The 27,092-nt window shown below is 37.9% G+C and overlaps 2 long non-coding RNA genes across 2 annotated transcripts in view; one reads left to right on the top strand and one right to left on the bottom strand.

Moving 5' to 3' along the window:
• Window positions 1–9,415: 9,415 nt before the first annotated feature.
• LOC147648388 (uncharacterized) lies at window positions 9,416–14,259 on the bottom strand. The gene is made up of 2 exons (XR_015280145.1): window positions 14,214–14,259; window positions 9,416–13,255 (listed from the first exon to the last, which is right to left on the bottom strand). It is a non-coding gene; the product is annotated as an uncharacterized LOC147648388 (long non-coding RNA).
• A 9,261-nt stretch (window positions 14,260–23,520) lies between these two features.
• Window positions 23,521–27,092, top strand: part of LOC111941793 (uncharacterized) — a 57,208-nt gene continuing 53,636 nt past the window's right edge. The window contains exon 1 of the long non-coding RNA XR_015280144.1: window positions 23,521–23,662. This is a non-coding gene — a long non-coding RNA (uncharacterized LOC111941793). The remainder of the gene's footprint in view (window positions 23,663–27,092) is intronic.

Raw genomic sequence — 27,092 nt, 5'->3', positions numbered from 1 at the left:
GGCATTGGTGTACCTGTCAAATACATATTTTTCTAAAACTATTGAGAATAATGAGGTAGGATTATTACTCATACTGTGTATGCCTGCACTGAAGGCACTTTATTAACTACAAACATGGATAACACCATGAGTTCATCAGTTTTCAGATGAAGGGTTGCAAACATTATCTCCTAAATTTCAAATGAAAGGACGTAATTTTGTATTGAATTAGTCAGGGTCAATAAAAGGTGGATTTTGCTGTCAGAACAAAAGTATGTTTTAACATTATTTAAATAAAAACTTTTTAGAGTATAAAACCAAAATTACTGTCTTAAATTGCTGTAAGACAACAGTGGTTGAACTTCTGTTTTCCTTGATAATATCATAAGACTGGCTGTCTCTGTAGAGAAGTTTTGAGAAATGATGATTTTCACACCAGTTAAAATGCATTAAAGTACTGTGGTGAGGTGGTTCCAAGCTCAACACATATTAGTATGATCCAGTACGCTTGTGCACAGAAAAAAATCTGCATGTTATAAACAAAGAGGAAAGCTGAAGTAACAAGTCGAAGTTACCCAGTCTGTTATCTGATGGGATGGGTCACTTCACAAATAGAGATTTAGAAAAATATTCAGTTCCGTACTTAGCCCTGGTTTTAACACTGCTAATGGAAGTTTGGACCACTGCAGTCTTGAGCTGGAAGACCATGACTGGGAGTTGATAAATTCCTCAATGATTCTGAACTTGTTCAAGACTTGTTGCTCCAGCTGGGTGCATATAAGTCTGTGGTCTCCAGTGGGTCTCAGAGTACTAAAAGTACCAGTTAATGTCACTGCGGAAGCTTTCTTCATTATTTTCCAATAGTCTTGGGTGTCTGGAAAAGACCCAGTTACTGGCAGCTAGCAAAAGTTTTTTCAGTGTTATGATCTGATTATTAAAACTGTTGAAGATATGTTTCTGTATGGATTTTATTTAACAGTAAATGTGACAGACAGAAAGAAATAGAAAAAAGAGGTAGTGGTGTATTGAGAGCCTGACAGCTAATTCACGACCCTTCACAGAAGTAAACGTGAACACCGTTTATTTCTATCTTTAGCACACCTTTTATAGGCTTCTACAGGGTCTGCGGGCTAAGCAAGTTACTATTGGCTAACACACACAGGTTTACATTTTTCTCCTACACACAAGGATATTGTTTTGCTTTCTCTTCTGCAGGAAGGTTTCAAGGACTTTAGCCTTTAATATCACGACTTATTTCAAAGACTGGTTCGTGCAGACAGGCCTTTACTAATATATAAAATATATCAACAGTGGTGGGGAAAGAACGAAAAGTCCTATTGATGCTTTTCTAGTCTTCTTGGTCATAAGGGCCTACAAAACTATGTCCTGTGGATTAATACACATTTGGGCCAGGTGGGAAAAACTTGCCCCCTCCCTGGCAGAGGGGAGGGGGGAAAATTTTATACTCTTGAAACAGACTGAATTTGTTACCTCACTTTGCATCACATGCTGTCACCTGGTGCAAGGCCTCAGGAATTGGCCCGTGTGATGCTCCAGCTGTGGGTGGGGAGATGAAAATCCACAACTCGTGCTCCAGATGCTCATGAGACAAGCAGCCTCATTTATTATTCAGAACTCAAATATCCAGTTCAAATCTCCCAGGCTATACAGCCATTGGCTGATATCTCTCTCTCTGCCCAGCTTCCTGGCCAGTGGTGTGCTTTCTTCTCAGCTTGCATGGGGCTGGCCAAGGCTCCTGTAACTTATTCAGGGACATGTTCAGACATGAACTAGGCTAGCTGAATTGGATTTGTGTTATGGTCAGATTTACTTTGTCCAGTTGAGGCCAGCTGTACTGTGACAATACTGTGACAGTTCTGGGGGTGCCTTTGGGGTCTTTGATGGTTTATCAACCACTTCATCTGCTCCTCACGTGAATGTCCCATCAATGTCCTGTGTGCATTCCAGGGTGGAGGGTTTTACAGCTGAGCCAGTCTATGTAAGGAAGGATGAGTGTTCACCTTCTCTGACAAGAGGTTATGCCACACACAAAATTCTCCTCCTCTTTCCTTTGGTTGTGGGGGACTGTGTGCAAACCTCACCTCAGCAGATGGGTCTGTCGACTATGGCCTTCCCCATCCCAAACACAGCCAGGGGTGATTCAGGACAGCTGCTAGGTTTGGCTTTCTTGTGGGTAGTTTGGCCTTGTTTGCTTCTCCCTAGGCTTGAGATAATTGTGCAGTAGTGCCACCTTTATCTCATCTCAAATTCCCTTCAGTGGTTTAGCTCACAGTCCAAAGTTCCAGTCAGGAGGCATCCTCAGGGAAGAGAGAACTTTGATGGTCACAGTGGCAGGCACAACATTGCCAGCCAGGCAAGGGAGAGGATTGTCCCACTCTGCTCTGAGCTGGGGCAGCCCCACTACATTACATGTGAGCTGTTGTGGGTGTCACAACATAAGAAGGTCATCAAAATATTAGTGTGTCCAGAGAGGGGTGATGAAGATGGTGTCAAGCGTAAGACTTGTGAGGAGTGGCTGAGGTGACTCTGTTTGTTCAGTTTGAAGAAAAGGTTCAGGAGTGACCTCATGACAGCCTTCAGCAAACTCAGTGGGTGAAGTGGAGAGGGAAGTTCTGATCTTTTCTGGTGACCAGTGACAGGATGCGAGGAAATAGAATGAAGCTGCATTAGGGGAAACTCAGACTAGACCTTCAGAAAAGGTTCTTCACTGAGACACTGGAATAGACTCCCCAGATATATGGTCATGCTTGTCAGAAGAAAAAAGATGATGATCTTCATCATACAGCTTAGATTTAGGTAGTTCTGTGATAAATCTAAATCTATATCCTTGTAGGTCCCTTCCAATGAGAGATATTCTATGATTTTGTGATTCTATGACTTTTCACAATTTGATCAAAAAGCCTAATTTTCTTAAGACTTTTGTGAAAAAAATTATATCCTGGGGTGACTTTATCATGCTTGTATCCCCAGTTGTCTCTTCTTTTTATGCTGGATATAAAGTTTGGCATCTTTAAGACTGGTTTCATGAGCAAAACAGGGGAAAGAAGTGTGTAGTCAGCAGGCTGCAGAACTTAAAGAAGCTATTGAGCTAAATTCCATGAGAATATTATCAAATTATACTGGACAACATAATCCTAAGCAATATAAATATACAATACAATAAAATATTGCTGTAACTATATGTATAATTTAATGTTTGAACATATACTGCTCTTTCATGGACCAAATAGCCTAACTGGTAGTAGTTATTAACCAATGGTCTTCTCTGTTCATCTTTTAGTTATTCACTGCAGGCCATAAAAGACATAAGATTAGGCTGGTTGGATGAATATTGCCATAAGAATTAGTTTCTACTAAATTTTCTTTCATTTTTACATATATGAATTTACTGAGCTGTTTACAGAATAAACACTGTAAAGAAACAGTACGAACTCTTTCTTCAGCAAGAAGGGTATTTTCTGGATATTGAAGTAGAGAACAAGTTCTCCCTTCTTCTGACTGCAAATTTGAGACTTAAGTTTAGAGGCATCTGGCATAAAAAGTGAATGGGGATATGGCAACATATTTTCTGTGTAATAAAGAATGCTTTAGCTTCTGATTTTCGCTTAATACCTATAAGAGTGAAGCACTTGTAATCTCACTGTTGAAGATTCCTCCACAAAAGTATCTGGAAATAGTGTTCTGCTTGTTATTCTAGAATATCTTCTACTTTTCTTTTTTAATTGTGCATATTTAGAGAAATAAAAATGGCATGTAAGATTCTGAGAGGAGTGTTCACTTAGTGAATACTGTATCTACAATAATTTGTGATTTGTTAGTGAGATAAAATAGATGTATCCAGTGTTCACTGAAAGAAAAATATCCATTCCTGATGGCTGAAGAAGTAGAACACTTGCACTTCTAAACCCAGATTATAATATATTCAACTTTTGTTGAGTAAGATTGTGGTGGGTTCAAAAGGATAAAATCACCAGTGCACTTACTAGAAGTATGTGCTCATTTCCTCCTGGGAGATAAAGAAAACTTTATTAACAGAACTAAAAGAATAATAAGAATCAGAATAAAACCTTCAGGACACTTCTCCATTCATTCCCACAACCTCTTTTCCACCCCTCCCCACAATTTCTTTTCCTTCTCTCTGTACATGTAGGAAGAAAACCCAGGATTTTCAATCACTTACCACCTCTATAATAGTCTTCATCCATTCTTGTAGGGAGAGGAATTTTCTCTCACCATGCCATGGAGACTTCTCCACAAGAAACAGTTCTCTGATGGCTTAATGTCACAGAAAATCAGCCACTTGGAAAAGAAAAATCTGTTCTCAGTGTAAAAGTCCCTCCCATGCCTTGCAGTTTTCCCAAAGCTGCTTTCATGGGCCATGTCAACTCATAGGAGACTATTTTAAGAATGAGCTGTTCTAGCATACAAAAACTTAAAAGTTCTCTTCTTTTATCTCTGGGAACAGAGGCTTTTCTTCTTCTACCCCTGGGACAAATCTCAACTTTCTCTGTTCAAGATTGCCATAAGATTACAGGTGTTCATCATCCACAGAGTCCAGCACTAGTGCCCTTTTCTCATGGGCTGTGGGTGAATGCTGCATCCCCCTCATGTGCTTCATGAACAGAGAAAAAACAAAGTCTGATATATGAAAAATATATCTTCACCACAGCCTTACAAAGTGAGTTGTAGCCCAAGGCATCTTCTCAATCCTCTCCTAACTAGAATTTGACTCCTTCTTTATTGACCTCAGTGTCCCATGTTGTTTTCCTTACATGTCTTTCCTTTTCCTGATCCGGGAGAGAACTGCTGTTTGTAAGTTCATTTGTTCTCAAGCTTTATCAACTGACACAGTTTTTACAGAGCTCTGCAGTGCTGAAAGGTTGCTCTCATCCACGCTGTGCATTGGGGGGATCACTCGCTGTGCCTCTCACTGCTGCTCACGGGGTCTTTGCCGACACCATGGGAACCGTGCTGGCTGCTGGCTCCACTCAGAGCTTTTCTTCATGTGGAGTGCTGGAAACAAGAAAAGCTCCTGCTGCTGTTTTTGTCCTTATATCCACAGTATGGCTGGCTCAAAGAGGCTAAATAAAGTTTATTGTGAGCCATGCTGAAGCAGCAACAGCTGCCACTGTCCTGGTTGTGCCAATTCTGGCCATGCAGTCCTGGCCATGTGGACACTCCCAGTATGAGATGGCGGCAACCACTTCTGGCCCCCGGCTGCTCCTCACCTGAGGGCCATCTCCAGTGCTGACTGCAGGGCCACTCCTGGCACTGGTCATAGCTGTATAGCTGTTCCCAGTACCGATATAGACCGATATAGGCTGGCATGGCCTGCCAGCTCTGATGGAAAAAGGATCGAGGACTCTGCAAGGAAGGGGCCCAGCCCTGCTAGGAAGGGGCTCCAGCTGCCCGCCAGGACAGGGCCCAGTGAATTCCCCCATGAGGGCTCGGCAGTCTGTGCACCTCCCCTCAGGGGCAGGAAATCTCAGCCAGGCCACATAGGGCCAGCCTGGCCCAGACACAGGCCATGTGAGACCAGTCCAACCAGCACCCAGTTATGTCTTCAAAAGCCAGAAGCCAAGAGAGAGATTTTCCCATGTTTGCCCATCTTTAAAATGGAAATCTTGCAGAGGTGGACCCAGCTTCTAAATGGCTCAATAGGTTGTCAATTTTCAGAGCTAGCCAGCTATTGGTTTTTGCTAGGTACAGCTAGCAGCCCCCTCCCAGAAAAATTAATTTCAGTGGGTGGCTTTATTCCTCCTCACCAAATGTCAATTAAGGCAAAACCAGCAGAAAGATCTTCTGTCTTAATATAAGAAAGTCCAGTGTTCAAGGCTATACACAAGCAGTTTTTTCAGCATGATGGCTTTCATATGCACCTAGAGGTTGCACTCGCATTTCTTCTTTTAAACACTAACTTAAAGTACTTTGCTTTTGGGAGTTATTATGGAAAATAGACTATCTGTTCTTTTTGTATTTTGTTCACCCTTCATACTATGACCATGTTATAATTACAGTTAATGAATATCCAAAATTTTGCTTTGTGTTTCACCACTCAAACCTTCTGTCTAAACCATGTTTTCATCAGTGGGTAACTGTGAGACCTGACATCAGCAAACATATCCAAGGCCCTACTAGTATTGATATGCATTACAAGAAAATACTTGACACTTCGAGACTCAAATCAGATGGACACATGCTTAAATGTCCATCAAACACAATCATTTTCTTAAACTCCTACACTGAGCACAGTGGATGCTGTTCTTTTAAAATGAACCACATTTTAAAAAGCAAAAAGCAATTTGCCAATCAATTGGCAGCAGGAAAACTAATAACAAGAAGTTGATTTCTTCATGCTGTTCTAATACTAATTAGGAGACCACCAATATTTCTGAATAAAGAGAAAAATATGGTAAACAGAGAGATCTTCTAACCCAGAAGCATAAATTAGAAATTGGTAAAAATAAAATCTGCTTAGAAAAAGAACATTAAGAAGTATTGTGGCACTGTGATGAGAAAAAAGTAATAATTAGAAGTGAATGATATAGGAACTCTCAGTCTCAGAGGTTGCCTGGAGACCAAATTCTATTCATTTTTATGAAGCGGAAAAATCTAAATGTTGAAGTTGTGAAGCTAGTAGAAAGGCAATTATTCAGAACACAGTATATTTTATAGGAACAACAAAGCTGACAATACTTTAAGAAAATAAAGAATCTTTTGGAATGGTATGTTTACAGTAGTGTACTTGCTGCCAATCTCATTAACAAACTGCATATTCATGTTTATTGTGTCACTTAGTGGATTTCTTTGTCTAGCTGCTATGAGTCTCTAAGGATAAGTTGCATTTAAATGTAATATTTTTGATAGGTTTCCTCAGTCAGCAGATCAGCTGCCCACTCACTCCCTGAAACCAGCTTTGTGGAGGAGAGGCTCTGAAAGGCAAAGGTGAGAAAACTCATGTGTCAAGATTAAAACAGCTTAATAACTGAAAGAGAGAAGAAAACCAAACAGGTGGTGCAAAGGCAATTACTCACTATCTCCCACCAGCAGCCTGATGCTCAGTCTCTAAGCAATGCCTACATAGGAGCAACTTCTCCCCAGTTTTATTGATGAGCATGATGGTTTTCAGTACAGAATATCCATTTAGTGTGGTGAGGTCAGCTGCCCCATTTCTGTTCCCTCCAGGCTCTTTCTCACTTTGAGCCACCCTCTGGGACAGTGGCAGGCGTGGGCTGAGTAAAGAAATAGAGTAGGCCTCACTGCTCCATGGATATTGCTGCGTTACACTAATGTATCATCAATGTTTCAGAGACCTAAAACCATGTGGGCTGCTGTGAGGAAAACCTACTCCTCTGCCAGACCCAACTTTTTACATACTTGTATCCAGAAATAGAAAAACACTTCAATTTTAGCAAATTATGTTTGTGAGGAGATCTCACTGGAGCAAATGAATGCTGTGCTGAGATTTTAGGCAAAGAAAAAATGGACTGTCAGCTGTGAGGCATCCATATGAAGTGTCCAAATCACTATAGTTTTTATAAATTTGACTGACAGTAAGAATGAAAACAAACTTACTTTATTTTTCAGTATAGTTTTACTTATGCATAAACAAGCTGATTGTTTGGTACAGAAGCATAGAAATTTAGTAGTGTTTCAGCTATCTTTTAGTAACCCAAACTTTCTTCATATTGCAACTCCCAAAGCAATGGGACTCAAACATCCTGCAATGCATGCCTCATCCTTGTGTTTATACCTCTGTTCTCTGATAAATAAAGCATTTATATACTTCTTTCAGCAACTAAGTCAGAGTTAAGCTTTAGTATGTCAGAAAAGGGAGTGGGGAAGGGCTGTGTAAGTGAAAGAACAACATGAAAATCTGGGAAATCCTTTCTTAATAAATTTGGTCGTGATACTACTAATCCACCTTACAGAAAAATGTGCATTTTCCACCACTGAAAACCTTGAAAACCATTTGCAGGGTTTTTTCACATAACTCTGGACATGAACAAAGCAATGTTTAGATTTAACCCCTTTTTAGGATTAGAAGATCCATGTAAAATAACACATTAAATAATCATAAGTATACACACTTCCATGTCTACACATAGGTACAGATGCATACATACAAATACACATAAGTATGTAATGTAATTTTCATCATATACATAATGAAAAGATCCTTTCCTCCAGAGTGAATATGAGAAAATTGCAGTGCTTGTTTTACTTTCTAGTTTACCTACCTGTAATCTTGTAAAGGCCTGCTCACAGACCTGGCTTCTACATAGTAGTATCTGGGAAATTCCAGTGTGAAAAGCAGTGAAGATACCTCATATAAATATCAAATACGTCTCCCATGTTACCTGGAAGTTCTTCTTCTAGGAATTGATTTGGGATGCTACCTTCTGACTCACTACAATCACTTGGGAGAAACAAGGTTCTGTACAAACATACTTGCACATGGGTCAAGTAGAGGTACAGTTCAGTGGGGCCACAACTGAAAATATCCATACTTTCTATTTAGTTTAACTTTTGTACTGTTGTCTTTTTTTTTGTTGTTCATGTATTGTGGAACCGCTGTCTGTTAATTTTTGAGACAGTCAATTAGACAGAGACTGTTTTTTCTTTATTTCTTTGAATTTAAATTTTTTGCATATTTACTCTGGCATGCAGTCCCTCCTTCCCACATTCCCTATCCTTCCACTGAGTCCATCAGCTCTGAAGTAACAGCAGCATAGATGGAGTTTATCTCTTTTTCTTTCTGGAACCCTAAACTTCTAGAAACACATTCTTCAGCATAAAAGTCAGTCATCATTTGCAGATATGTAACTGACAGAAAGACACATTTAAGTAGATTTTTAAATAGTCACACAGTGGCTGTGTAGACAGAAATCCACTGTGGTTTGCTGCCATTTTCTATTCCTCACTTCAGCCTCATTTTCATGTTACACTGTGTAGAATCAGTACACACACACTACACATGCGATAATGCTCTGATGTCGGACGATAGAGAATGGGTATGAAGATGAAAAGCACTCGGGACTTCTGCCTCGTAGCATCAAAACACACATTCTACTCCTTTCAGGATTGCTTTTGAACTGATAGAAGAACTATGACAAGAGATTCTTTGTTTTGTGTAGTTAGTGAATGTTTCTGATAAAATATTCATATGATGAAAATATATTACAAGTATTATAAGTTAAAAAATACCCTGGTGAACAGTTTTGCCTCTTTGAGACTATTCTTATAAGTTTTGATATATATAGGATTAAAAATAATTAGCTAAGTAATGATTAATGTACTGTTAACTTATAGCTGTCTTGAAATTTACTTACAAACAGATCATGACACAAATTCTATCCAAACATTAAGATCCAGGAAAACCAGTTAAAAAAAAAATTGACTTGTCATTACAAGGTAGTGGTAGAACTGGATTTACTTTATTCACTTCATTCCTTCTTCACTGTTTGAATCAACTGAATTAATTGCTTCCATAGGCTAATGGCAGAAACAGCTATGAGACCCTCTGAATATTAAATACCACAGAATCCTTAATTCACCTAGAAAACCAGTTTTGACTTTGGGAAGCAAATTGACATTTCAGCTTCCTTTCAGAAAAAAAAAAGCCTGCTCTGTGTTTTGAATATAGAATTTCTCTGTAGCAAAGATGAATTGTTGTTAGGCCACACAACTGTCCTGTGTCAGAGAAATTTGTCATTTTCTGCAGTGTAGCAGCTACTGTGCAACTGAATTAGTCTAGCTTTGTCTTTTACTTACTCATTAAATACTCTAGTATCCAAGAAGGCGTAGGATCTACATGCATTTTACAAAGGTATGTCCTTACTTTTGTGCTCCAATAAACCTAAAAAATATTTCAATCTAGCGGCTGAGGTCAAGACGTGATCCTATGAATCTCTAACCTACAGCATAAGTCAGTAATGGAAGATCTATAGACATTAAGTGAGAATATAAGAAAACCTAGATGTAAAGTAATAAAGCAAGGAAAAAGACGAAAAAGATCAGCAAGCCATTAAGTTTGCAATTGTATTCATGTTAATACATTATAATTGTGAGAAACGTTCTGGGAATTCAATTATCATTTAATACAATAGCCTGTAACAATTTAATTAGATATCATTTAGCCTACAGACATCCACTATTAAAAATTCTGACCTTAATAATTCTATCTTGCTAATATTAATTAGATTAATCCACATACAAGCTTGTGCACTACTGAGATGTTACCCTCTGCATTATGACTGCCTCAGTTAAGAAAAAAACAAGGGGAGATTTGCTTAAAATGTTGATTGGACCAAACCCATGGGGAAGCCTGCTGCCTCCCTGGGGTCTGGTTTAGAGACATTATCAACAAACTCTGTGGCCTGGTCTGATAATTTTTCATTGTGGATTTTTCAGGTGGTCAGCAGTGAAGACCAAACAAGAAGGCTAATCAAGCAGTACATCAGGATTTTGGGATGACTGCTTGAGGAATCTGAAGCACAAGTATTGATCTTCTTTACCCTGCAAGTTACAGGGAATGATGGGGGTAGAAACAGGAGAATCATACAGATGAATATCTCTCTCCAAGCCTGGTGATGCCAAAAGCTGGAGTTTTTTTGAGGTTTTTGATCTCAAGTTTGTTTGCATCTCATGGAACCTGCTGGCAATAGATAGCACCTGTCTCAAAGGGGAAAAAGGACCCTTGAACAGGACATAGGTCTCACTTTAAACTCAATGTGAAAGGGGAAAGGGATAAAGTCAGGATCCCTGGAAATAAGCCTAGGGTGGCACACCACTCTTTGAGGGATAGTGTGTGGATGCTAACTCTGAAGCAGGCAGCAAAATGCCTGTAGAACTGCAGGCCACATAGCTTTCTCAAGTCCTGCCTAAGAAAGTGGCCTGGGAAGTTTTAAGGAGGATTTAAAACAATCCTCAAAGACAGAAAACAGCCTTGCAGGTGTTGTTTCTCTGTCCCTTGTTTTCTTTGCAGGAGAAGGTCAGGGGGTAGTGTGCCCCACTGACCAATGATGGTAATGTAGTAGTTTGCTAACCAATAAGAGTTTCCTTTCTGTACTTTCCACGTGTCTGTCTATAAAACAGACCTGAAGTAATAAACTACGAGAAATTCTCCTAATGGACTCCATGAGAGTCTGTGTCGTTCAATCTCGCCATTCCTAATAGAGTGACAATAGTGTATTAGTGAAGCCTTTCAGTCTGCTGAAATAATAATAGATAGGGGATGATGATCCACATAGCAGCAAGGATGCAAGGTTGCAAGATTTGTTGATGTGGAATACATGGAAATTCCTGAGAATCATCATGCAGGAACTAGAGTTTCTCCCTCTGAAAAGGCAGCAAGACTGATAACCCGGCTGATGTGCCTCTATGCAAATGAATGCAACAGGAAGAACAAACTGGAGAAACTGAAAACCATGATGCAGCAAGAAAATTGTGACCTAGTTGCCATCACAGAGACTTGGTGTGATGACATAACTGAGGTGCTACATTGAACAATTGTAAACTCTTCAGAAAGGACAGACAAGAAAGGAGAGGTGTAGGAATCTCCATACGTTAGGGACTCTTGACTGTCTCAAGCCTAATGATGTTGGTGAGAGGGCTGAGTGTTTATGAGTAAGAATCAGGGGGAAGACCAACAGGTCAGATATCCTGGTGAGAGCCTTTTAAAGACCACCCAGACAGGATGTAGAAGCAGAATAAATATCCTATAAGCAGCTAGGAGAAGTCTTGTGATTGGTAGACCTTTTTCCTTTTTCTGTCACCTTACCCCATGTCTGCTGGAAATACAACATAGTAGAGAAGAATAAGTCTAGGAGGTTCCTGAAGTGTGCAGAACATAATTTCCTCACACAGCTGCTGAGCTAATCAAATAGGGAAGGTACCCTGCTGGACCTGCTCTTTGCATATTGAGAAGTTTATAATGTATATAAATAAAAATGATTGGTTATTTCAGTATATCATGAGCTGTACATTTTGTCAAATGCTTTCCCTGACTGAATTACCCCCTGAATACATAGGCTTTTTTTTATGTAAAGCCTTCCATTTGTTTGTATGACATAAGATATTGATGTAAATTTAATTGTGGATTTTACTACCTTCCTTAAATTGAAGTATGTATTAGTAGTATAGTGCAAACGCATAATATATTGCAGAAAACTCCAAGCATATTTACTAAACTGTAGTTATTACAAGAGAATATGTGTCTACACTGTGCAGAGAATATCTTACATTATACTATGTACTTTAAATTGTTTTTACCTCTTTAAAATTAAAGCTTTTGATATCATCTGTGATATATTCAGCAGCTGTTATGGTGGAGCTCTTTAAATTAAAGCCTTTACTTTCCCTTATCCACAAGAACTGGCATTGAAGGCCTAGAAAAAAAGGTTGTGAACTTCATATATTCACAGCACCATTCCTCCCCCATTCTCACAAGTTCACTTGATTCAATGTGTCCATGCTGACCTTTACTCTGTTCTTCCCTTCGATATGTGATCCGCATAACCTAAAGAATACTAAAAATAAAATATAACCTCAATTATGCAACAAGCCAATGAGTTTTTTGCATGTGTTTTTTAAATTTTATGACCTCTGTATGACTTCAACCTATACTTGCCAATAATTAAGTTAATCTTGTTAGGTAACTTAAACCCTACAGCTTGAAGTAATTCACTTTACCCAAGCTCTATAAATTGAATTTACATACATAGACTGTCTTGATTATCACCTAAGCCTGATCAAAAATTTTCACCATACAGATTTTAACTGAACTGGTCATCCGTGCTGAAATACTAGGAATCTTAAAAACAAAAACAAAAGCAAAAGCAAAAACAAAACAAAAAAAACCAAAACAAACAAACAAAAAAAAAAAACCAAAAAACCTGAAAACAACCAGCCAGCAACAACAACAACCAAACAAAAGAAAATAACAAAAAAACACAAAACCACAAAAATACCCCTGCAGATGGAACATGTATCTTATCTTCATCATTTTATTTTGCAACTCAGACTGTCAAAGCTATTTAGATATTCAGGTATTACATTTCCATTAAAACCAATATTGAAGCTAATATATGTCTGAGAAGCTGGACCAATTTCAGCTCTCTAATACAATACTTAATAGAATAAACAATATTTCATGACTTTAACATGCAATATAAGTTTCTTTTACTCAGTTGAGTAAATGTTGAGTTCAAGAACCAGAGAAGATTGCAAGGTTGCTCCAACATATCCAGTGGTCCTGGAAGGAAGTATAAATAAATATAATAAAAAAAAAAATATTATTTGAGATACCATCATGATGCATTCTTAGTCTTTCCAATATATAGGTACACCCCCATTATATCAGTTATTTTCTGTTGTACCTCTCAAATTGGCTTTACCAATCTCTAGCTTTAAAATTTAGCATTCCCCCACATTCAGGTCAATTTATAAGAGTACTAAAAATGATTCTTGTTTTATGCACAATAAATCTCTTTAATCATCCCATATATCAGTGAAGCCTATACAGCCCAAGTGGCACACATATCAGAGCTGGAGAACTACTTTCACCGGAGGTGTTAAAGAACAGCTTTCAGATTTCCATTTTTCTCTATTTGTTTATGAAGATACCATATTTCAAAAAATAAAAGGAAAACTTTTTTTCTTCTATTCTTTGTTTGATTGCTCCCTGGATTGATCCCTGAACTTGTAAACATGTTTTTTTGCTGTATTTTACTGCATTTGATCACCACCTTTAGAAAAGGAACAAGTAGAAATTTTGCATAGAAGTTTTGGCTTTCCTTAATCTTCCAGTTACTTTTCTTATAGGTATTTAAATCTTATTTTAAGATATGAAATAGTTTAATCACTTGTATATTGTGCTCGTGTTATTGGCCAAAAAAAAACCAAATAAAAAAAGTAATAAAAAAGGAAAAAGAGGGAAAAAAAAAAAGATAAAAAACCCTCTGTTTAGTATGGGCACAACTCCATAACTCCATGCTGATATGCTGAGGAATTTCAGTTACCAGATTCCATGTACAAAAATACTCTCCTCTGAAAAAAGGAAAAAGGGGGCCGCAAGGGTTGGTATGTAGCTTCGTACCAGAATCTAAATGAAGCATTCAAATGAACCAGGAAAATCAGTGCTAAATTTGGTGGATAATAAAAATGAGGAAATTAGGGTAATGAGAATCTTTAATAACATAATTATTACTTACTTATTGAGTAGAAATGTTTTTAAGTGATTATGAACTTGTATGACCTACAGCAGAAGGGAGAAAGGGAAAAAAAACATAAAGTCAATAGAACATATTTACAGGCTGTACTGGAATTTTTATGTTTTGGGATTTTTTTAGCAAACATATATGTCATGCCTGCCAATTTTCTTTCAGGTCGTTTTCTTTTTTTCTTCAAGTTAATTATGAAAATGTTAATAGAAATACTTACTAGAAGAAGTTTAACATGCAGTGTAACTATCCAGCTGAATTTTCCCGTTACCACTGTGGCAACTGAGTAAAAGCCAAAAACTGTGTAAAAAATGGGCTGCAGAAAACTTAGTAGGTTTGTGTTAACAAAGTGCTGTACAATATTGGACTTTTAAAAATGTAGTCATAGATGACCAAAAGAAAATAAATACATAATGAAAAAAATTCTTTTGCAAATCCAGTTACTTAGATTCTAGATTGCAGAAAGCTGACAATTTCTTTACTTGAGTTCATAGATATTTGTGGTCTTCACAGTTTTAATGTGGTCCACATAATGCAGTGACATCAAGGCAGACAATTCCTTCAGCTTTGATATTGATCTACTAGAAGTCTGAAATGGTTTGGATATTTCAAGATCCTTTAAGGTGTCATTTAACAGGTGTTTGTTGCCCCTTTTATCTAGCATCTTTAGCAATTTCTATCTCGGGAGAAAATGCAGTTAGAGATACTGGGCCCATATTTCTTTATTTGTATCCTAAGAGGTTTAGTAATGTAAATAGCTAAATTAAATTAATTGAATTATGCTGCTTTCAGTACCATTTAAAGAATGAACAGTTTTCCAGTGAAAAAGTAATACATGACATGAATTCACGGAAAAATACAAACGCTTTGTTTTGCATCATAGACATGCAAAGAAGGCAGTCAATGAATTATTATTTGTTAATTTTTTTGAAACCTTAAGAATGTATCAGTCCTTAAAAATGGGGAAAAAAATCATTATTGAAAAAACAGTAACAAAAGGCAACTTGTAAATAAGTTGTACAAAGAAGTCATTTTAAGCTGATCTTTTGTCCTTTTTTCATATATACATTAAATTCTTGTTACTTCTTTGAAAATAATGAAAAAGAGCTATAAGTTACTCCATATTTGCTTCTGTAGAAGCCATGTTTAATTAATGAGTTAATGAGAAGGGGAATTTTGAAGAAAAATGCTTTATCTTGCAAAAAAAGGTCATCAAGAAAGCAACTTTACTAAGATACTATATTTTTAGTGCAGCAATAAGTGGATTTTTAACATGTTTAGTCTGGATGATATAGCATGCTAGCAATATGAAATTGGAAGAATGGTTTTCTAAAAGCAAGGAGCTGCTTTGATGGATCTATTAGTTATAGTACTGAAAACCAAAAAATTCATTGACTATTTTTCTTAAGCACGTTTGCTTTACTGATGCTGATAGTACCAAGTTTATTACTCTAAATATAGAAAGTGGTCCTCTTGTATGTACTTTGTAGTATATAGCTAACTTGGATTATTTCAGAAGGATGGTCAAAACAGGCAAAGTTACTAGTTTGTCAACTAATATAAAGTAAAATATCTAAATGTGCAAAAAATCCTAATAAACTCAACAAATCCTAGCACTTCTGTGCCTTTCAATTTTATTTCTCTATTGGACATTCATTCGTTTCTTTAATTCAGATCCAAAACACTCTGCATTTATACAAAGATTTGATTTTTGTTAAAAATAATTTCCATTCTCTGGGTATTGTGGCTAAAACTTATAAAAGAGACTTTGCGTGAATTCTTTAAGCAAAAATTAGGAAGCAAACCTAAAATAATTGTTTCAGTGTATTTCAAAATTTCAAATGACTTTAAATGCTTCACATATTTTTGGTATTGTGACTTACACTTTTAAAACATAATTGTGAAGAAATGACTGTCGTCCTTCATGACTCAAACTACAAAAATGTTTCTGTGTGTGAGAACTGGATTCTGCTTGGATGGAAATAAGATACAAACTCCAAGAACAGTAACGTTACTAACAGAAGGTGATTCTATATGTTCTCTGTCACAAGTGGGTATTTGGACTACTTTTCCTTGTATTCTACAAATCTGATGACCCTTAAACATAAGGGCAAAACACTTATGTTCAGGTTAAAAAAAAAACAACATATCTTTTTACACTTCTTCATCTGGAAATTGTACAGACAATTATTATAGATATCAAGCTCAGAATTTCTACTGTTCTGTCAGTTGAAGTTGGAGAGGGGAAGGAAGGGCAAGAAATAACATTTCTGAGTTAGAACTGAAGAACCTTTACATTAAAAGTAGTGACAGAGATTGTATTTCTCTGAAAGATTAAAAATAATTATTAAAATGTAACAGGTAAATGGTTGAAACAGAAATAAATGCCTTATTTATAATAACTCTCTTTAGCCAGAATTAAAAGTTCATTTTCCAAACAAAATAAAATTCCTACCAAAAAAAAAGATATTAATAAAGCAAACTTATTCCTGTTCCTATTGCATATGCAAGTGTAGTGCAAACAATAACCAATGATCCACAAAGGTAATTTTTTTCTAGTACCTTTACAATTAATGGGATGCAGATGCAATCTGAAATGGAAATACATCACAAGATCTAAGTTACTGAGAATAAGTGAAAACTTTCTTCTGTGAAAAGCAGAGATACACACAAATTCTTCCTGTTTCTTAACCTTATGTACAACTGGGATTTTCTGTGTGCATTACAGATGAGGTGATGTGTTACACTCTTGAAAGAAATACAGTTAGACATGATGCAAATCACAATAGAGAACAACTCAACCAGAAAGAACAGGAGAAATCATCATAATGCTGAAGTATGGAAAGATTTATCAATCTGAGCTAAAAATTGCTAAGGTTAACTGAAAATGTTCCAAAAAGGTGTTGTAAATTCAGTGCTGGGGTTTGTTTATTTGTCTAGGGTTTTTTGTTTTTCATTTAAGAAAAATGAGCACAGAAAATATTCCATTTGTATTTCTAAAAGTTGTGCTGATTTGAGTATGGTTGGTGTCTTCTGACATGCTAGAGGTGTCATCTCCTTCTCCCTTTATTACCCAAATGGTCTATATTGTGACAGAAAGTACTTACCATTTCTTGTTTCTGTGGAGACAGTCTGCAGAGCCTTATATAATGTTTCCAAGGAAGATGATACTGAGAAGTGGGAAAGGATTATGTGAAATACCTTAGCAGGCAGATTTCCTCTAAAAGCACCGCTCTTTTAGGGAAGAACATACACATTTCTTCTATTTCAGAGATATAATATCTACCAAAAAAGCATCCTGTGCACACAAGCCCTGTGGAATTCATTAATTAGAGAACCCTGAGCATTCATTAAATAGAGAAGCCTGCGGTTCACTATTAAACATACTAAACAGGAATATATTTGAAGCCTCTCACCTTTTCATTTGTAAGTAATGTAAACCAAAATTAAGGAGCAGAGTTGCTTCTGGCAGTTCAGAGTGGTTTCTCAAGTGTTATGTAGAAACAAGTCTTTCTCAAAAGTTAACTTAAAAAATTAATTAGAGAATAAATTATTGCTATTAAATACTTAGCTTAACTAAACTACTACCATAGTTGAGACTGGCTGAAACAATTTGTGATGAAGCTACACAAATAAAACTCATATGGGAACTCATATGGGACAGAGAGACACATAGGTAGATTTTTTTTTAATGTTAACTTACTAAGTCCAACTAAGGCAACTAAGTCCTTACTAAGCCAACTAAGTCCAGTTTTTCACACATGTCTGTAAAAGTTAAGTTTTCTTCTATACTGTTTATAGAACAGAGAAATATGACAGTGTTTTCCTTCTCTTCTGCCAGTGGCTACTACTGAGAATGATCAATGTAAAACCATCCCCGAAGACCCTAAGAAATCTTTATCCACAAGATAAAGATCCAGGGCTTGTCTCAGATCAGCAAATCGAATTCATCAAACATAAACACTCTCCTGAAAAACATATTTGGATTTAATTCTGTCCTCATCCATATGACTACATGATTTTCTTCTAGATATCTGTATGCAAGCAAACATCTGTTTTTATAATAATAGCTTCCAGTTAACAAATTCATTTTGTTTTTCTTGGGAAGTCATAGAGATCCAGAATTCAAAAGTCACTTGAAAAAATGGAATTACTTTGAAAAGAAAACTATAAAGATGGTTATTGTATGTTGTGATTTTTGTCTTTCCTTTCTTCTATGGCTAAAGAAGTTAGCTTCTTTAGAAAGCTTCTTTTATTTTGCTCTGAGTTTTCTCATCCATGATGTCTCTTGTCATTTTTGCCTGATTTCATTTGTTTTGGGATGCATTGCTCTTGAGTATGGAGGAGGTAATACTTGAATATCAGTCCCTCTGTCTTCCAGGTGGGTTTAGTGCTGGCAAAAAACACCAGTGTACTTACTCATTTCTTGCTGTGAGATATGGATTAGGAGAAGAGCAGAACAGGCTCAAAACTTAAAGGGAATAAAGAAACTTTATTAACAGGACTACAAGAATAAGAAACCATAATAAAGTCTCTAGAAACCCTTTCTCCCCCTACCCAATGTTTTTTCTTTTCCCAAATAACAACATAGAGACAAATTTTGGGATGTTAAAACAGTACTAACTATACAATAGTGTTTTCATCAGTTCTTGTAGGGAGAGGAGTTTTCTCTTGACATGCCATGGAGACTTCTCCACAAGAAACAGTTTTCTCGTGGCTTTTCATTTCCACAAATAGCAGCTGCCTGGGAAAAGTTCTGCCATCATGAAATTCCCCCCATTTTCACAGTCCTCCTACAGGTATGTTTATGGACCATGAACTCATGGGGTATTATTTTAAGGAGGAGCTGTTCAAAGGCAAAGGTTCTCTTCATCTGCCTGATTCACCTGTGATCATCTCTGGGAACAGAGGTTTTCTTTTTCTCTCTCCAGGGTCAAAGGGTCCTCATCAGCTCTCATCTCTCTCTCTGTTCAAGCTTGTGGGATCACAGCTACTTCAACATCTGCCAGGCTTCCTCAATGGATGCCTCTGCTCACATCTACGGTTTGAATACTTCATCCCTCCATATTCTTTCATGAACTAAAGGGGATATTTCAGTGTATCATTGTCCATCTCTATGGCCCGGCCAAAAGAGCTTTCAGCCTGATCCAGAATCTCCTCATTTTCCTTCCGTCTGAGGCTTGACTCCTTTATTGACCTTGACGTCTTCATGCTGTCTTTATACATGTCATCGCTCTTTTTCTTTCCCTGGAGAGAGGAGCAAGGTCTGCAGGTCTCATCTGTGTAGTGAAAGAGTTAATATCTCGCCCAGTAGCCACAGCAGTCACGGTGATGGATTTCAGGCTGCACTGGGCACCTGTCTAGCTGCTGCTGTGGGGGAGAGCAGTCCTGGCCCAGCCTGGGAAATAATTTCTTTATTTGTGGAACAGGTTGGACTGTTGCAGTTTTCTCTGGGTGTTCTTCCAGTGTGATAGATGTTGTTTCATTAGCCTGGAGAGCTACAGTGTGGTTCTCGGTGGAGATGTCCATCTTATGGGAAATGTCCAGTTTAGTGAAAATGTCAAATTTTTTTTGAGAAAGTCCCTTCCTTTAATCAATTGCTTTCCTCTACTTTCTGTTGTTCCCCACCCCTGCTTCTTCCCAATTCTGTGTTAATGCTCTCTCTCCTTTTCATGTATTCCAGGGGATGAATTTTTGGCTTTTCCTCACTGGGCCCTCATTGGGCTTGAAACCAGCTCTCCCTCCCAGCCTCCATGGTATCTTCACCTTTTGACTACTTCCTGCAGCTCCACCTATTGCTGGAGGTCCTTCACAAGGCCACACCCACTGTGTGGCCACTCCTCTCACATTTCCTAGTACTGCTTGGCTTGTCTGAGTTCTGACACCAAGCTGAGTAGATTGTCCACCTGCTCACACCAAAATAGGAATTGTCTTTGCTGTCCTCCACTGTATCAGTGACAACCTCTGCACTCACTGCAGTCTGAGATTAGGACAGATCCAGGTTGATTTGGGAGATCCGTCTGGGTCACTGTGTTCCACCTGATGGTGATTTTTGACCAAGTGGAACGCATCCTTACTCCTTTTCTAATTGGGTGGGTGATGACTCCCCACATTCTCCTTAGATGCCAGGTGGAGCATTGTGCCCTATTTTTGAGAGATGCCTGCATGAACTGCCCTGCAAAATTCTCTGCCATGTCCTTGTGATGTGCCACGTCCTGTCTGCCCACCCTGTTTGATGTGGTTCTGCTTGTTGGTGCTCCCCAGAGTTGTTTAAATCTCCTGCAGGGTGCTCCTGACAACACCCTCTCCGTGCCTGATTTGTTTGCAAGAACTTCTGTGTCTGCATATGGCTTTGAGCAGCTGATTTTGCATCTCTCAGTTCAAGAATCCCCCTGTAAAGATCCAGCAGTCACCCCTAAACTAAACTTAGCTGCCACTGCTGTTGGCTGCTGCTGCTCCTGCACATGAAAGAATGCGCCCTTACTAGCGATTTACTTTTTTTATTAAATTTTTTTTCTCCCCCCTCCCCCCTTGGTTTTGTAAACTCCCTCTTGGTTTAATTTATTTTATTCTGATATGGAGTGGGTGTAATAGACTTTTATCCAGATATAACATGCTTTTTAAATAACAAGTTAGCAGACTAAAAAGAATGAAAATGTTTTCCTGGTATAGAAGGCACTATTCCTTGTCTTAAGCCACTTTTGGAAAATTGTTCCACAATTTTATGTTAAGAGATTTGATATAAATTAGAATGTGGAAAGTGAGAAACTGAAATCCAAGGCATTTATAAATTGATTCATAAAGGAAGAGGGTCTTAATGTAGCGTGAGGAAAAAATGCTAAAGCAGAGACAGGATATCTATCATGGGAAAGGGTACGTCCAGCTTTATATAACACTTTACCATCAGACATTAACTTAAAAACAGTCTCAGCAGAGTTTAATATTGATAAAACTGGCTTAAGAGTACATCACACTTAGACAAACTGGTGATACCATGAGTGGTTGTGAACCTAAAACATGTCTTATACCAAGGCCATGATGAAACATTCTGCATTTGTATGGATCAGATTTAAATACAATAAAGAAATTTCCAGGGTGATGGGGGTGGGTCAGGAAATCATACACCAGTAAGTTGGAAAGCTCATAACAGGCTAGAAAACCTTTAGAGGGTAGTCTCACCTGACTTGCCTGCAGTTCTCTCATCTTGAGAAATCTGACCTCTGTCAGTTCTTGTATGGTCACAGCTTTCAGTTTCAAAGTTGTGTCAAAAGCTCTTGGACCAGTGTGGTCAAATGTTGTTCTACTGTTAATTTGTAACAAGTTTAGGTTCTGTGAGGAAAGGAGCATGCAGCAGTGCAGTGTGACTTGTCACTATGACTGCCAGTCTTCTTCTGGGGCTAACACAGATGCGCCACAGTGATTGGAGGATTTTTGCCTATGAAAGTACAGCATAAGCCCAGTTAATTTTTGAGGCAGCATGCCGAGAGGTAAGAGCTGGAATCTGAAAATTATTGTACTTGAACAAAATCACTTGAGTCCAGCTGAGAACATAACAATTTAAATGCTGATCTTGAGTTGCTGTTGTAAGGACTTTGGGCACCCTTTCTTTCCAGTAGAGAATGAAAAATTTATCTAAAAAGTAATTAAACATTTTATACCATGACATAAGGGTGAAAAAATCCAAGTTATCCAAAGAAAATTAATAAAAAAGACAAAATTTATTTATATTTTTTTATGAATGTTTATAATTACAGAAGTGGAAGAATGCAAACTGTTCTTTTTGTAAAGAGTGAATGGACACTATTCCTGATTTATTATGAAGACCTGATTTTCTTGTGTTCTATATCATTCATGTTCGTTTTCATATGCTTTTTAAATGTAGACAATAATGAATGTTACAGATAAGGTCTGTTTTCTTATTGTAAATAATCATCCATTATGGGTTCCTCATAGCAACTTCTTTCCGCAGTTGCACTTGTTTATAGCAGTATCTATTTAAAAATAAACATTCTGTATGGTAAAGTTCCAACATGGTTGGAATAAACTTATTTAGGACTATTAAAAATTTATTTTCAGATTAACATTTCCACATGGAGTGGAAATTTTCTTGCCAGCTCATGTCCAGTGTTATCTAGATTTATATTCTGTTTGAGGGATTTGGGTGTGTCAGCAGACAATTAAGAAAAGAAGCAATCAGCATATCTTCATTTTAGGCATACCTGGTTTCATCCACATTTCTATAAGACAAATTTAAGATTGATTTATTTTTAATGTTTAAATTATACAGGCATAATATAATTTTATGTCTTTTTTAGCATTGTTTCTAAACATTTATACTGTGCATAACATACTACTCATACATGAAAAGCTGAAACAAGAGTATCTAAAATTTGGAGAAATGGATTGGGATGAGAAGATAGGAGACAGTAGTGTTCTTCCAATATTCACTCCTGTACCCTGTCCCTTTCCTGATGATTGTGAATAAAACTCTCCCTTTGATTCAAACAGAAGTAAGTTTGTCCACGAAAATGCAGATCTACATCTTCTACAAGCTCTTTTTCTTACCTAAGGTGACTGCCCAGGCTGAAGAGCATAGACAAGTTATTGAGTAGTCTCATGTTCGTGTACCTGTGCCTATTAGAGAGCCTGTTAGAGGCTGGAAAGAGATTATAGCCATTCAGTATGGCTAATCCTTCTTCAGATTCAAGTTCAAATAAAAAAAAAGGATTACTGTTCAATATTGACCAGGGGGAAAGGGAAGAGGCAGTGCAAAACATCAATGATTTTTGTATTCATTTTCTGGTCTGTGATGACCTTCTCTGTTAAAAATATTTGCCTCAGACGTATTGTAGTCAATGACTGGATTGTAATTGCCATGAGCCAACTTACAAGAGAGCACTTAGAAGAAATTCTGATGATTGATGTTGAATTTTGCTACTGCATTTATTCTTGGCAAATTAATATGTTTTAATTGTTTGAAGCCTGTGTCCTTGTTTGAAGGACAGGTGTCTGCTGAGAAAGGCAGAAGCCTCCCTTGGAATGGAAAATGTAAAGCCCTTCCCTCCAAATTACTATAATTATGAAAATAAGGGGCTGTCAGGTGACGATATGGGGATAGGAATGTCAGTTCTTTACTGGTGTGTGCAATAAAGCAGACAAACAGCAGCTCTGGCACTCACACCAAACAGAGCAGGCCCCGGTGACCCCTCCGGGCCGCTCTCCCCTCACTGCAGCTCCGGCACGGCCGCCAGGGGGCGCTGCTGCTCCCGCCGGGCGGGGAGGGGATTCCGCCGGGCCAGCAGGGGGCGCTGTGGCGCGGGCTGGGCCCACACGCGGTGATGGCGGCTCGGCCCGGACGGGAAGGGACGGGAGAGAGGCTTCGCTTTACAAACCCCCCTGGGACGGCCGGTCCTGGTGTCCCCAGAGGACTCTAGGGAGCAGCAAGCTACGATGGCAGGATGTCTCGGCAGGCAGGGGCGCAGGGTTACAGCACAGTGAAAGTTCAGAGCAGTGACAAAGAAATAGCAGGGGTGGGGCAGTGGCAGCACTGCTCTGAGTAGGGCAGGGAGAAGCTCAAGATCCTGGGCGTCCAAGCAAGCTTGGCCACTTCTTTTGTTCTTCTTAAGTACCCAGTTGTTAGTGTTTCCTAGCAACTTAAGGGAATAAAATTCCCTAAGTAAGAAGGAGAAAAAAAGGTGTGGGAAATACAGGAACAGAAAGGCCTGCATAGAGCAGGCCTTGAGTACACAGGCTTAGAGACAGAGATGGATACAATGTTTGACCTGAGACCTTGTAGAAAGCTTGAAGCTTTAGAGAAATACAGTGAAATAGAAGTAAGAATAGAAGTTTGTAGTTTAAGCAGAAATATGTTTTAAGCAAGAAGAAATATGCCTTATGTAAGTGAATAAATATGTTAAGCAAGATAGTAGAAAATTTTAAAGTTTAGCAGTATAACTTGTTATAGAGTTAGAAATTTAAGACGTAGCACTGTACGTTTCTGTAGTGTTATATGATCAGATGAAAAAAGACGCATTGCAGTAGAATTGTATAAGACAAAGGCAATTAATGATTGGTTTATGAAGAGCTTTGTAAAAGTTGTTGATTAGCTAAGAAATTTTTAAAAGGCATTGTATCTAGAATTAAGATGGCTTCTGATGTGCTGGCATTCAATGTAACAACCTCACTGTCTCACCCTTCCCTGAGACTGATTTTGCAATAAAACACCTTTTACAATGTCTCTCAGTTCACCCCATCTATCCTGTATCCCAATGTTATAAATTTGTATTGTGATATTGGCTTTCGCAGATGAATATTATATGTTAAATACTTTTTAGCTAGTACTAGTAAAAGTATACTTTTTAGTGTGTACTTTTTCCTTGCTAACAAATTTTAAGCTTAAAAGAATTTCCTAGGTACAGGGCAAGGAAACCCCAGAGGGCAAGGACACTGGGGCCCAAGCTGTTATCAGGAGAACAATAGAACCCAAACTGTTATCAGCAGAAGATATGAAGACAGCTGCCCTCAGGGGAAGGATGATGGGCCCGGACTGTTATCTACACTGACCATTTGCAAAAGAAAGGAAACCAAACTCCAAAATAATGCTCATCAGCAAGAATAATGATGACCAGCAAAAATAATGCTGACCAGCAGAAAATAAAAATTGTACAAAAGCATGTTTTAAGAAGGCAGAACCAGGGAGGGGACATGTTTGAATATGCATTAAACCTTCACAGCAGGAGGGGATAAAAAGAGTGTTCCCAAGATACCAGGTGTGTTCCAGAGCACCTGGCCATTTTAACCCTTTGCTTTATTTCTTTTGTCTCCTAATTGTCTTTTGTTTATATTAAATTATTTTTATAATTTATTAAGTGAATCTCGTTTTTAATACCAATAAAAAGGAAAGAAACATAATCCCCCAACAGCCTGTTATGTGCTTCATGATTTCAAAAGTTTGGCTGTGCCTATAAGGAATGTAAAGAAAGGTTTAAAATATCCTTCATCCTTTGGCATTGCTTATGAAGTTTTGGAGTTTTTTTATGTGCAGTTCAGTCCTTCACTCTTGAAGAATTAGATGCATATGTTATCTATCATTTGCTTTCTAAATTATGTATATAAATACAAGATATGTCATGACAGAGAATGTAATTACACTGTTGGCAAGTGTGATAAATATACTACAGTGTTGGCTTTCATAATTGTTAGAGTGAATACAATGTGTTTTATAAAGTTGACTTTTCTAAGAGAAGTTTTGCTGAGGTTTAGATTTCTTTTAATGTGACTGCTGTGTTGTGGTACCAATGCTGGTGAAGACTTGTTGAATTTGCATTTAACCAGTGAAGGAATTGAAACCTGTTGAATGTATCAACAATTAACAAATGACCACTACTAGGACTACTGCATATGCTCCAAAAAAGTGGGATGAAGAAAGAACTATGTTAAAATGATTGAATATATATGACCATCTATGAATATGTATTTAGCTGATGCAATACCCAGGATATATAAGGGATGTTGCTGTGTTGAGTGCTGTGCCTCTGGCTATGGCTAAGCAGCCAGCACTGTTCCTTTTGCTTTGTTGACTTTATCCCCTATTGTTCCTTATTACATTTTCTTAAAATTTTAACTGAGGACTGGGTTTCGTTTCTTATAGCAAGCAGTAACAGCATAGTTATTGTGAGATGTGCCCCGCACAGGGACGCAAAGATTTAGTTTCAGATAAACATTGTTGAAGTGAGAAGCATCAATTTAAAGCCCGGAAAGAGTGGATTCCGTCCCTCTGCCTCGGGGGATGGGCCCTGTGGGCCTGGGAAGACTCGCCCCACCCTGAACCCTTGTGGGGTGGAAGACCAGGGATCCTGATTGGGTTTGAGCCCCTGGTGTTTCTCCCTTTCTCTGTCCCTATTAGACCCTAACCTGAAGCTCCATCGTGGTTCTGTCCCACAAAACCCACCATCCTGTCTCTCTTTCACCCTCTCTGTCTATGGATTTAAGCTGAGTTTGTTCCTGTGTCGAATAAATGCTTTCCTGAGCAGAAGCCCGTCTTGTTGAATCTCATGTTGTTCACTGCTAACTGTAGCCTCCCTGGATATGATCCTGCAGCCCCGGAATGCAGCAAATTACCATATGACTTATCATAGTCAGTTTCACAATAACTCCTGATAACATCATTTTATTTTTCCATATAGAGTTAAAAGGAGACAATTGGTTTTGAGGAGAAAAAAAAGATTGTTATTGGTGTTCCTTCCATACCTCACTTCCACTACATCCTACTTACTGTAAACATTATTATGTTTACAGTACATACAGTTACAATATATACAGTACATACTGTATACATACGGTACATACAGTACAACAATTACATGATTATAAAAAACCCCGAATCTGAGAAGAAAAATTATGTAGCCTTCCTATACACATTTATAGTGATTCTATGATAATCTATATAAGATTAATAAAATGTGCACTCCCATATGATATCTTTTATCATTAGTTTTGTAGGTTAAAAAGCAATCACTGTATTTTTCATGAAGCCTGCAGTGGAGGAGAGATACTAGAACACAGGAGGCAAGCCCTATTGTCAGCTTAAGAAGAAACCCACATACAACACTGCGCTTAAGTTAATTAGGCAATGCTAGGTGTGTGCTCTAAAACTGAAAGTAGTTTAAGCCATTTTTCTTCAAATACTAGGATACAGAAAATGACATTGTAAGTTGCTATCTTACACTTTTTTTCTCCCCTCTGTCTGCATGTCCCCTGATTTTATTGGTACACTCCAGACAGAAAAGTCATTTCCATCAAGATGACAGATAGTGTGGCAAAGTGGGCTTCCTAATAAGATTTGTACAAGAGAAACCAGGAGTTTATTGT

This window comes from Cyanistes caeruleus, chromosome Z (assembly GCF_971803275.1).
Source record: "Cyanistes caeruleus chromosome Z, bCyaCae1.hap1.1, whole genome shotgun sequence".
Lineage (NCBI taxonomy): Eukaryota > Metazoa > Chordata > Aves > Passeriformes > Paridae > Cyanistes > Cyanistes caeruleus.
The sequence above is the reverse complement of the archived record's forward strand: the minus strand, read 5'-3'. Positions and strand labels throughout refer to the sequence as shown.